Source organism: Phyllobates terribilis, unplaced genomic scaffold (genome assembly GCF_046119375.1).
Source record: "Phyllobates terribilis strain yellow unplaced genomic scaffold, ASM4611937v1 Scaffold_5__5_contigs__length_657084704, whole genome shotgun sequence".
Taxonomy (NCBI): Eukaryota; Metazoa; Chordata; class Amphibia; order Anura; family Dendrobatidae; genus Phyllobates; species Phyllobates terribilis.
Genome location: NW_027362765.1, coordinates 192511112 through 192523332, shown reverse-complemented (window position 1 = coordinate 192523332; position 12221 = coordinate 192511112).

Genomic DNA, 12221 nt, shown 5'->3' with positions numbered 1-12221 from the left:
TGCAGCCAGCGTTTTCAAATGGGAATTTTTTTAATAGTTCCGCAACAAGGGCCTTCTGGTACTGGCCCATTTTTGTAGACCTGTCCGCCTCAGGAATAAGAGATAGAAAGTTGTCCGTGTAGCGTGGGTCTAGAAGTGTCACCAACCAGTAATGACTGTCACCCAAAATTTTGAGAACACGAGGGTCACAGGAAAGGCAGCATAACATAAACTCAGCCATGCGTGCCAGACTACTAACAGGCAAGACTTCCGTGTCCTCACCAAGAGGATGACTGACCATGCTCTCCTCCTCCTCCTCCTCTCTGTCCTGAGGCCATCCATGCTGAACAGATGGTATAACAGTTGTGCAGGTAGTACCGTCTATAGCGCATAAAACTAGTTCCTGTTCTTCCTCCTCCTCCATTTCCTCATTGTGACCCAATCCACATTTAGCGCTGTAATATGGAAAGGACCTGGCTGTATTCTGCAGTGCCAACAAGCAAATGGCACAGAAAAACGGTGTTCTCTGGATTGCTTTTTAAACAAATAATCATGATTATGATAAAATAAAAAAATATTCCTGGCCCCTGATACCTGGAGCTATTTCTACAAATATCTGTAAAAGCACCAGCAGACAGAACTGGAAAGGTCCCTCTTGCTATATGCACTGCAGTCTGCTATATACCCTGCCTGCCTGCCTGCCTAGCACTGATATCTCTGCAGCTGGATTAGTCCCCAGAAGGACGGTTAGTTGAGATGGATATGTACAGAATCTTGTGGAATACCTACGCTAACTAATAAACATCCAAATCTCTCCCTAGCTCAGCAGCACCTCTCCCTACACTGCCTGATTGCGGAGTAGGCTGACGAGCACAGCGGCGCCAGGTCTGATATAGACCTGATGACGCTGTGCGGCCAGCCAATCACTGTAATGCCACAACCTACATGGCTGCAGCTCTAAAGAGCGCCAAACATGCAGGAAGGGGGACCCAAGCATCCGCCCGAGCATCTCGGAAATACTCGAAGAGCTCTGAGCATCTCGAGTACTGAGATGCTCAGGCGAGTAACGAGTACTTGCGAGTATGCTCTCTCATCAGTAGTCTCAATCCCTCCCATCCTTGGAAACCACCTTTTTTAGCATGGACTTGAGGGTTTGATTAAATTGCTGAAGTAGCCCGTCGGTCTGTGAATGGTACACTGACGTGCGCAACTGTTTTATTTTCAGCAGGTTACACAGTTCCTTCGTCACCTTGGACATAAAAGGAGTCCCCTGATCTGTAAGCATCTCCTTAGGCAGCCCAAGGCAACAAAACATGGCAAACAGCTCCCGTGCACTAAGTTTAGCCGAGGTGTGGCGTAGCAGAATGGCTTCTGGGTAACAGGTTGCATAATCAACGACCAGTATGTGTTGGTGGCCAAGAGCGAACTTTGCAATGTGCCCCACCAAATCTATCGCAATCCATTCAAAAGGTATCTCTACAACGGGCAAAGGTACCAATGGGCTACAGAAGCTTGCGGTGGGTGTGGTCAGCTTACATTCCGGGCACAACTCACAATACCTCTGTCTGTCAGCATAAATCCCAGGCCAAAAGAACCTCTGCAAGATGCGCTCTTGCATCTTTTTAACCCCTAGATGCCCCCCCAGCAGGTGTGTGTGGGCTATCTCGAGTACCGCATGACGGTGTGACTGTGGCACTACTAGTTGTTCCACGACATCGTCCCGGATCTTGTCAACCCTATAGAGTAAATCTTGGTTGACCGCCATGTGTGGAAATACAGTCTCTGCACCCGTTGCTGAGCCACCCCATTTACCTCTATTACTCTTTCACGTGCCCGGGTCAGGGTAGGATCCTGTAGCTCAGCTGTCCCAAACGCTAACCGAGACATTTCCAGCTCTGTGATTGATAGGGTCTCTTCGACCTCTCCTGCCAATACCTCTAGGGGAAACTTATCGCTTTCACACTCTGTCCCTAGGTTGGCAAACCTGACGGCAGGTATCCCTGACTCGGGATTTTCGGGTTCCGCACCCGGACGCACTTTTATTCTGGGAGGGTTAATCTTACTCTCCCACGAGGACCAAAACAGTGGCAAATCTCTTCTCAGCACAGTCCCGTAAGGAAGAGTCTATACCACTCCGACCACATGTTTAATCTCTCCGCACAAAGTGGAAAAGGTAACCTTCACCGTCGGATACTCGCGGAGTTTACCATGAATGCATATGATGCCCACTTTCGGCCCAGTGGGTTCCAACCCAGAGATAAATGACCCATGGACGAGGGTAACTAGGCTCCCTGAGTCCAAGACAGCCTCTGCTCGATGTCCATTAACACGCACTTGGCACAGATGGGGTTCCCCTGTTGGTCTGACAGTGTCCGCGGTGCAGACGGACTGAGCATACATAGACAATCTGTGGTTAAACCCGCAGTCCATGGGTTCAACAGTCAGGGGGCAGTTGGCAGCCATATGTCTTGGCCCTTGGCATCGCCAGCACCTAATAATGGTGGCACCGCCAGCCTTCGAGATCAATATACTGTAGGGGAAACTGGTCTCCTGCCACTCTCACTCCGAGGTACCCCCTCAGTGTGGGCTTGGTTCTTACTGTCCCCAGCAGAGGTATGTGACCCTTTCCCAGGCTCCGGGGCTTGCAGAGGCCGGCGTGCCATTCGCATTGGGGCAGAGTCCCGTACAAAGTCCTGGGTGGCTGTATACTGCTCAATCAGACTAACCACCTGGTTGAGATTACCTGGGTCCTCTTGCCTCACCCAATGCTGTATGGCTGCTGACAGAGTTCGCACAAGCTAAGCTAGTCCACAACCACCCTTTCTACCATTTAGGCTGGGCTCAAGGTCTCTGGCTGGAGCCACTTTTTGACCAACTGTAACAAGTCATATGCCTGAGACCTAGTGGGTCAGGACTCTGCAAAGGACCACTGGTACACGAGTTCGGCTAGCACATATGTATCAACACCCAGTCGGGCAGGGATGTCACCTTTCAGCTTCTCATAGTCCTGGGCATCCTCCTGACTGAGGTCAAAGTAGGTCTTCTGAGCATCGTCCATCAGAAACGCAGCCACCACTTCAGCCCGCTGATCGGCTGGCAGGCACTCCCGCTCCGCTGTACGTTCGATAACTGTGAGGAAGGCTTCCATGTCATCCTCAGGACCCATCTTCCTCAACTCTTACTTTGTCCCGGGCCTCACAACTGATCGGGATCAGCGTTGGGGCTGTTTCTCACAGAGCAGCGATCTGTTGCAGAATCAGTTCATTAGTCTTTTGCTGCTGCTGGTACAGTAGCTGCTGCTGCTGATTGTGCTGCTGATCCCGCTCCTGCTGTTGCCGCTGGAGATTCTGGAGCTGCTCCTGCTGTTGCCGCTGGGTGGGTACCAACTGTTTTAGTAGCTCCTCCATTTTGTCTGTGGGCCTGGGCTGCAAGGTGGCAGGCCTAATAACAGCCATGCAGCTGGCGTTGGGGTATGCCTCAGTTCACACTGCCCGCATTCTCCACCATACTGTAGTGTGGCGGTGTTCACACTGTGCAGTAATGAGGCAGTGACCCAAGGAAAGTCGAACTTAAACGGCTTTATTCAGCAAAAACTCACACAGTGAAGGCAGCTTTATCCTCTGGATCGCAGCCGGGTTGTCCACAATAGTCCATACAACAACAATCGTTGCCGGGGGCGATTGCACCGCTGTTTCACTCCAAGGTGTGTGAGAAGCTTGGCCGTCCTGGGCTCTGTGTTCCCTTCACACAGGCCTCCATAGCACGGAGCCTCCTGCTGTGCAGTCTGCAAAACCAAAGACTGACCCACCCAAACCTTTGCTGCAGGTTTTAAACAGGAATCTGTGGCCATGAGCCACCTGTAAGACCCGGGCTGGAGGGAGCAGACCACACCACTGCCATTCCTGTAGTCTACTCCAAGAATAAAAGCCCATGCCGGGTTTTACCAAATCTGCCTTGGACAACTAGTTTGACCAAGTTCAAACTTACTTTTATTCTGCACTTCAATCACAGCTAACTCTGTGAATGCAATGCAATCCAGTGGGTTTAATATGCCTCTATGCATGTTACACACACTCTGCTAGATTCAGATAGGGGCGAGACAGGTTACATGAATTCTTTGGAATCCTGGGGGAACCGTTACTTAGCCCATAGACCATATGCTGCAGCTTCTCTCAGGCAGACAAGGGCATTTTACTTTCAAATTCTCTTTATCGTTTTTTAATGGGGGGAATACAATACACACGATGGGATGGCACACGAGAGTACTGACCCTCAGGCACAGACACATAGGTTGTTTCACTTGCTGACCAGACACACTTGACAAGAGTCCTCATAAATGGTAGAACAGTATCATTTAATAAGAAGCCGCACAGCCAGTGCAAGTTAAGACTTATGAGTAGTGTTGAGCGATACCTTCCAATATCGGGAAATATCGGATCGGATTGGATCGGACCAATACCCAAAAAATATTGGATATCGCCGATTCCGATACCGGAAACCAATGCAAGTCAATGGGACACAAATATCGGAATGAAAATAAACCCTTTCTTTCCTTGTAGGTTAATTCTACATGAAGGAAAACAACTAAGAATAATGTAGAATGTATTGGGGGAGGTGGAGGAGACATTAAAGGCATAGAGGTTTAGCCCAATCAAATGGAATAGCAGGAATTAATATTTTTTTTAAGACGTTCGGAGTTACAAAGATATTGACTATGTTAAGCTTTTTTATATTTGGTCAGATATTTATGGTTCACTACTTCCATGCTCTTCACCTTCTTTTTTACTTCTTCCACACTTTCTCCTTCATCATCCTCAGCAGCAGCATCTTTTTCATCAGCTTCTTCTTCACCTTATTCATCTTCTTCTTCTTCACCTTCTTCCTATTATTCATTTTTTTTTATATTCTTCATATTCTTCTTATTCAACTATTATTCTTCTTCATATTCTACTTCTTCATCTTCTTCATATTCTTCTTCTTCATCATATTCTTATTTGTGACAGGCATTCCTGTAGTTATCTATAAAAGTTTGAACATTACACCTTCCGTTCTGCCCGTCACAAAAGATTTACAACAGGATTTGTCCGCGTTCAGTTTGGCCTGCAGCAGCAGGTCTTTTCCAGGGGCACCACGAGAAGGAACAGACTCACCCCCATACACTGCTTAGTCTTCTTCTGCTTATAATTTAGATAATGTCTTTTGCTCTGATTTTTAGTCTTATGCTTAATGTTCTTCTGCTTTTTGTTCTGCAGCTTCTTGCTCTTCTGCTTCTTGCTCTTCTGTCTCTTGTTCTTCTGTATCTTGGTGGTTGTCTTGTTCTTTGTCCTCTTGGTCATCTTCTTCAGGGTCATATTCTTGGTCTTCTTTGGGGTGGTCTTCAGGGTTGTCGTCTTCGGGGTCCTCGTCTTCTTCAGGGTGGTTTTCAGGGTCGTCGTCTTCGGGGTCCTCATCTTCTTCTGGGTGGTCTTCAGGGTCGTCATCTTCGGTGTCCTCGTCTTCTTCGGGGTGGTCTTCAGGGTCGTCGTCTTCAGGGTTGTCATCTTCGGGGTCCTCGTCTTCTTCGGGGTGGTCTTCAGGGTCGTCATCTTCAGGGTCGTCGTCTTCGGGGTCCTCGTCTTCTTCAGGGTGGTTTTCAGGGTCGTCGTCTTCGGGGTCCTCATCTTCTTCTGGGTGGTCTTCAGGGTCCTCGTCTTCGGGGTGGTCTTCAGGGTTGTCGTCTTCAGGGTTGTCATCTTCGGGGTCCTCGTCTTCTTCGGGATGGTCTTCAGGGTCGTCGTCTTCGGGGTCCTCGTCTTCTTCGGGGTGGTCTTCAGGTTCGTCATCTTCGGGGTCCTCGTCTTCTTCGGGGTGGTCTTCAGGGTCGTCGTCTTCAGGGTCGCCATCAGGGAGATCCAGAGTGATTACCAAAAACCATTTCAAAAAGCTTGAACTTGGAAATGTAGCAGAAGGTACAAGAAGGCTGAGGAACTGCCGAGAACCTGCTGACGGTACTGGAACCCGGATGGGTAGCAGAAGGTACAAGAGCCAATGGAACTACCGAGGACCAGCTGATGGTACTGGAACCCGGTTACTAAGCAGGACGTACCTTTGCCATAAAGCACTACCAAGGACCAGCAGACGTTGGTGGCACTCGGATACCGAGAAGGAGGCACCTAAGCCAAAGGCACTGCCTGGAACCAGCTGATGTTACTGGAACCCAGGGGGACATATTCAAGATTGACTTCTCAAAGAACCAGTTAATGGTACTGGAACTCAGATAGGCAGCAGAAGGTACACATGAAAAAAAAAGTTGCAAGGCCGCGAGCCGTCCTGAATTACCGAAACCCACAGTCCTACAGGGGGTGCTTGTCCTATTGGCACTATGGAACCAGCCTTCATTGCCAGATCCCACAGTCCACATAGGGGTCACCTAAACTGCAGGCACCATAGAGTTGGCTAACCCGACCGCAACACGACAGGACAACGTATTGGAGGCAAAGTGACGTTGACACAACCCGGGAACAGCTGGCGTGCTGGAACCAGGCTGGGCAGGAGGGAGTACCCGTGCCAAAGACACTGCTGGGAAACAGCTGGCGGTGCTGGAACCCAGGGTAAATATTAAAAACAGAGAGGAGCCAGAGGCCTAATTGGAGCAAGTTTAAAATCAGTAGTAGTGTGAATGTGGACAGAGCAGGAGAAATTGCCAGGCACACAGCTGGGGATCAGCTGACGTTACTGAACCCCAATAACACTGGAGCAAGCGTTGACTGTGCAGACAGCACTTCTGAGCAGCAACTGGCGGTGTTGGAGCCCAGGGTAAATACTGAAAACAGAGAGGAGCCAGAGGTGTAATTGGAGCAAGTTTAAAATCAGTAGTAGTGTGAATGTGGACAGAGCACGAGAAATTGCCGGGCACATCGCAGGGGATCAGCTGACGTTACTGAACCCCAATAACACTGGAGCAAGTGCAGACGGCACTTCTGAGCAGCAACTGGCGGTGTTGGAGCCCAGGGATTACAGTTCAGGTGGTAGAAACATGAACACAACAGGAGACCTGGATACTGTTGCCAACCAATTATTTAATCTGGAAGAGGACTGGCAAATTCATGCGAGATCCAGGCCTTGTTCATTTTCAGAAAAGTAAGCCGGTCAACGTTATCGGAGGATAGTCGGATGCGACGGTCTGTTAGTACACCACCTGCGGCACTAAAGACGCGTTCCGATAATACACTAGCAGCAGGGCAAGCCAGCACCTCCAATGCATACTGGCTAAGCTCTGGCCATGTATCCAGCTTAGAGACCCAAAACTTGAAGGGGGAAGAGCCGTCTGGGAGTACACTGAGAGGGCAAGACATGTAGTCTGTCACCATCTGACGTAAACGTTGCCTCCTGCTGACTGGAGCCGTCTGTGATGGTGTAGACATTTGTGGCGGGGACACAAAACTTTGCCACATTTGGGCCATACTGGTCTTGCCTTGTGCTGAGCCGCTGCTTCTGCTCCCTCTTTGTGCAGAGCTTCCTCCACTGCCTCGATGCACTGAGCTGCTTTGTAAAGCACTAGCAGCACTGCTCTCGGGTGGAATGGAGAACATGATGGAATGCACCAGTGTGTCTTGGTACTCCCGCCTTTTACGCTCCCGGTTCAACGGTGTTATGAGGCTTTGTAAGTTGTCCCGTAGCGAGGATCTAGGAGGGTGGACACCCAATAATCAGCCGTGTTGAGAATGTGGGCGATGCGGCGGTCGTTTCTCAGGCACTGCAGCATGAAATCAACCATGGCCAAGAAACGCTGTCCCCTGCTTGAGGCGTGATCTCTGTCTGCTCTGCATCACCCCACCCTCACTCTAGATACTGACTACTAGAGCATTGTGTACCTCCCTCCTCTGGACAGATGTCTTCCTCCTCCATTGACTCCTCCTAATCCTCCTCACAAAGTATCCCCTGCCTAGGCCTTTGTGAAGAACCACGTTGCGCAGACTCTACAGAAGCTGATGGCATTTGTGACTCCTCATCCTCCACCTCTTCCAAAACCTCCTCCCTTATTGCTTGCAGTGTTTTTTCAAGCAGGCAGATAAGGGGGATAGTCATGCTGACTAGTGCATCATCTGCACTCGCCATCTGCGTGGAATAATCAAAGGCACGCAAAACGTGGCAGATGTCCTTCATAGAGACCCACTCAGTGGTGGTGAAGTGTGAACGGCGCACAGTGCGACTTGTTTGCCCCTGCTGCAGCTGGTACTCCATTACTGCTGCCTGCTGCTCACACAACCTCTCCAACATATGTAACGTTGAATTCCACCTGGTGGGTAGGTCACATATGATGTGATGTTCCGGAAGGTGTAATCGGTGCTGCAATGCGCGATCTTGCGATGCTGGAACGCTGCAAGTGAGCGCACTCTATGCGGACCTTGTGCAGCAGTGCATCAAGATCCGGATTGTCCCTCAAAAAACTCTGCACGACCAAGTTGAGCACATGTGCCAGACATGGGATGTGAGTGAGGTTGCCTGGGCCCAGAGCTGCCACCAGATTTCGGCCATTGTCACACACTACCATGCCTGGCTGGAGATTCGCTGGCACAAACCACACGTCGCTCTGCTGTTTGATGGCATTCCAGAGCTCCTGCGCTCTGTGGCTTCGATTCCCCAAATAAATTAATTTCAATACGGCCTGTTGACGTTTGGCCACGGCTGTGCTCATATCGGTCATCATAACAGTTAACCGTTCACGGGTCGATGTGGAGGTAGACCGTGACGGCTCCTGCAGCGCTGATTCAGAGGAACTGGAGTATGAGGAGGAGTCAATGTGTACAGACTGGATTCCTGCAATCCTTTGAGTTGGCAGAACACGTACAGCGCCACTCTCAAGATCTGTACCCGGCTCCACAACATTTAGCCAATGGGCAGTGAGGGAAAGGTATAGTCCCTGTCCATGCTTACTGGTCCACGCACCGGTGGTCAGGTGAACCTTGCTACTGATGGCGTTTTGTAGCGCATGTTTAATTTTTCCCTCCACATGCTGTTGCAGGGCAGGGACGGCTTGCCTGCTGAAATAAAAGCGGCTGGGCACGTTGTATTGTGGGACTGCCAATGCCATCAAATTACGGAAGGTGTCAGTCTCCACCAGCCTGAATGATAGCATTTCAAGGGCCAGTAGTTTTTCAATGCCAGCATTCAGAGCCTGTGCTCGGGGGTGGTTTGCCCTGTATGGGCGCCTTTTCTCCCATGCCTGTGCTAACGATGGCTGTAGACTGTCCTGGGAGTGTGAGGATGACAGGGAACGTGGTGCTGTGGGTGGAATTACACTGTGTCTCTGTACAACAGTGCCAGAGGTTCTTCCATGGCGATCCTGTGAGGAAGCCGAACCAGCGGTGTGTGAGCTGGAGGAAGAGGCTACAACACGAGCTGAAGAGGTGGTAGGTGGTGCTGTAGGTTGGCCTAGGTCTTCAGTGTGTCTTTGTAACTCCACCACGTGCTTGGTCCGCACATGTTTCCACATATTTGTGGTATTGAGGTTGCTGACACTTTTCCCTCTTTTCACTTTCTGATTGCACAGCTTGCATTTGACAAAGCAAATGTCATCTGCAACTGTGTCAGAAAAGGACCAGGCACTGCAAGTCTTGGGAGCACCCGTTTTGGGTTTTGGAAGAGGCATGCTCCTAATGGGTGCCGAAGTGGAGGCTACAGGCAACCAAGTCTGCCCCCTCCCTCTCCCTCCTTTTTGGGCCGTTCGGGGAATCTCTTCCTCAGAGCTACTCCCACCACCTTCCTGTACCTCATGCCATGATGGGTCAAGGACCTCATCATCTACACCACCCTCTTCAAACAACTGCTTCTCCTGGGTAGCCTCGAGAGCACAGTACGCACCAGAAAGTGGCACCTGAGTCTCATCTTCAAATGCGTACTGAGGTGTGCTGCTGACCATAGGCACTGGCCCACCCGCCTCTTCAGATTCAGAGAGACAAAGTGGTTGCGCATCACTGCATACTACCTCTTCTTCAAATTCTAGAATTCTGCTTGGCTGGCCCTGTGGCGCCCAGGGGATGGGGACTACTCGGCGCCCGGGCCTTGATGCCTAGTCTTGGGGGATGTCGCGGTAGTCGGCTCCCGGGCCTGTACTCTTGGGTCTCTCTTAAAAAAGGGGAATAGAAATGTCAAAGTTCGTGATGCCACCTGTGGTGTCTGGTGAGGATCACCAGCACTGCGGCAGTCCACTGAGGCCGGTGTTGTGGCAGCTTAGATGGTATCACTCCCCACAGGTGGAGCAGGGCCTCAGGGCAGCGTAGGAGAGGGGATGCAGGACAGAGGGGACCCAGCCGGGTCAGAGAAAGAATAGGAACACACACGAAAGTCACTTCTGTACCTTTACTGGTGTTAGTTCAGGAACACCCCGGAGCACTGTAGGGTGAGGGGTGCACGTCCAGATTCTCCCCAGTGAGCGGGTGTAGGGCCTCCTGTTTCTTGCCTCTCTGTAGTAAGTTTCTGACCTGCCTGGAGCTAGGCCTAACTTGGTTTCTGTCCTGCACCGGCTGATGTTGTGGTAGGGCCTTCTCTTGGAGAGCACTCTCCCTGCTTGCGGGCCTGTGTGACTCCTGGCTCTGTTACGTATCAGCTCTTGGGTGATCCTGGGGACCTGAAGTCTTCCAGGAGCTCCGGTTGTCTCTCCAGGGGATATAGGGCCCTGTAGACTCGGGCCCGGCGTCCGGTAGATGCTTTCTGGGGTGAGCTGGTAAAGCTCCTCTGCCCCCAATACTATTCACTCCTCTAGCCTTCGGCCTGCTCGGGGCCCTCACTAGGCTATACACACTGGCAGCTAGCTGGCTGCCTCTTCGCCGCTCTTAGAACATCGGCACGCTCCTAGCTCACTAGCCTGAGCTACTTGAGTCTAGCTTGGCCTACCTCTGCAGACTGACTCCTGCAGGAATGGCTCTGGCTGTGTGCAGGAACTCTGTTCTGGCTAGACTAAACACTGACTAACTCCACCCTCCAGCGCCCTATATATGTTCCTATCCGGGCTCCCTCTGGTGGTCTGAGGTAGGGTGGAGGTGTGTGTATGCTCTGCGGGCCTCTTGTGGAGAAATCCATCTATGCACCCCTCTGGGATCTGTGGCTTCATTGCGCAGCAGGGCGCCACATTCCCCCCTAGTTAAACTCAGCACTCCCGGGCTGAAGCGTATTTTATAAACAGTAATAAACAGTAACAATCTTCCCTTTATGGGAGGTTAGGACACTTTGAACGTTGCATTACCAAAACATGAATATATATATATATATACATTGCAAAAGCAGTAGGCAGTGAGCAACCAGAAAGTCCAAGTCTCTTCCGGAGAGGTTGCTCAAAGGGGCACTCCAGGGAGTGCAAATATGTACAAAGAAAGTCTTTGGGATGCACATAGTCCTCAGCCACAGAGTTCTTAGATACCCATAGGGTAATGGAAAACAAATAAGCAAAGTGTCCATATCACTTGAATTGTCCATTCAGGGAAAAGACATAAATTAGATGCATACATAAAGGCAATACACAGTATAATACAATATACAATACACTACAATACCCCAGGGGTAACTATCTACATTTGTCAGTTTAATTATTTTACTTAGTGTACCTGACAGGGGGTTGACCTTTCATGCTACGTGTAGATCTACGTAGTGCAGTGGTCTGTGTAGTGTCAGTGTTTCTCTCAACTACACTGTTTGCTCTACGTGTCAGGGAATTATAAAACTGCTTTAACCTCGCTACTGGGCTGGCAAGTTCACCATTGGCTGGGCCTTCTTGCTCTGCTTCTGCCGGGGATCCTTCTTCCGGGGATTCTTCTTGAGCAGGCTCTTCTGCGGCACTAGGCTCTTCTGCAGCACTTACAGGTTCAACTTGCTGTGGAGGGTCTTCTGACTGTTGGAAGAAGTGGAGTACTGGGATTATGGCTGCTCCTCCAATTTGAGGCTAATCTGCCGGGAAGTCTCCTAAATCAGTATGTATTACTGCTTCTTCAGGTTCCTCCTGGATAATGAGAGGCACTTCTTCTTGGGGTTTTAGCAGATCTGGACACAACTTCAGATGGTCCCTAGATACTGTTGCAGTTGTTCTTCCTCCATCTTTGCTGATCAAACACATCTTCCTGTTATCAAACCTTGAATCCAACACAGTGTAGGGTTCTCTCTCCCACTGGTCATCAAGTTTGTGGTTTCTCTTCTTCCTTTTTAATACCACTTCTCCTGGCTCTGCTGGTGCACTTCTGTTGTATTGTGCTTCCTGCTTGTCCCTCACC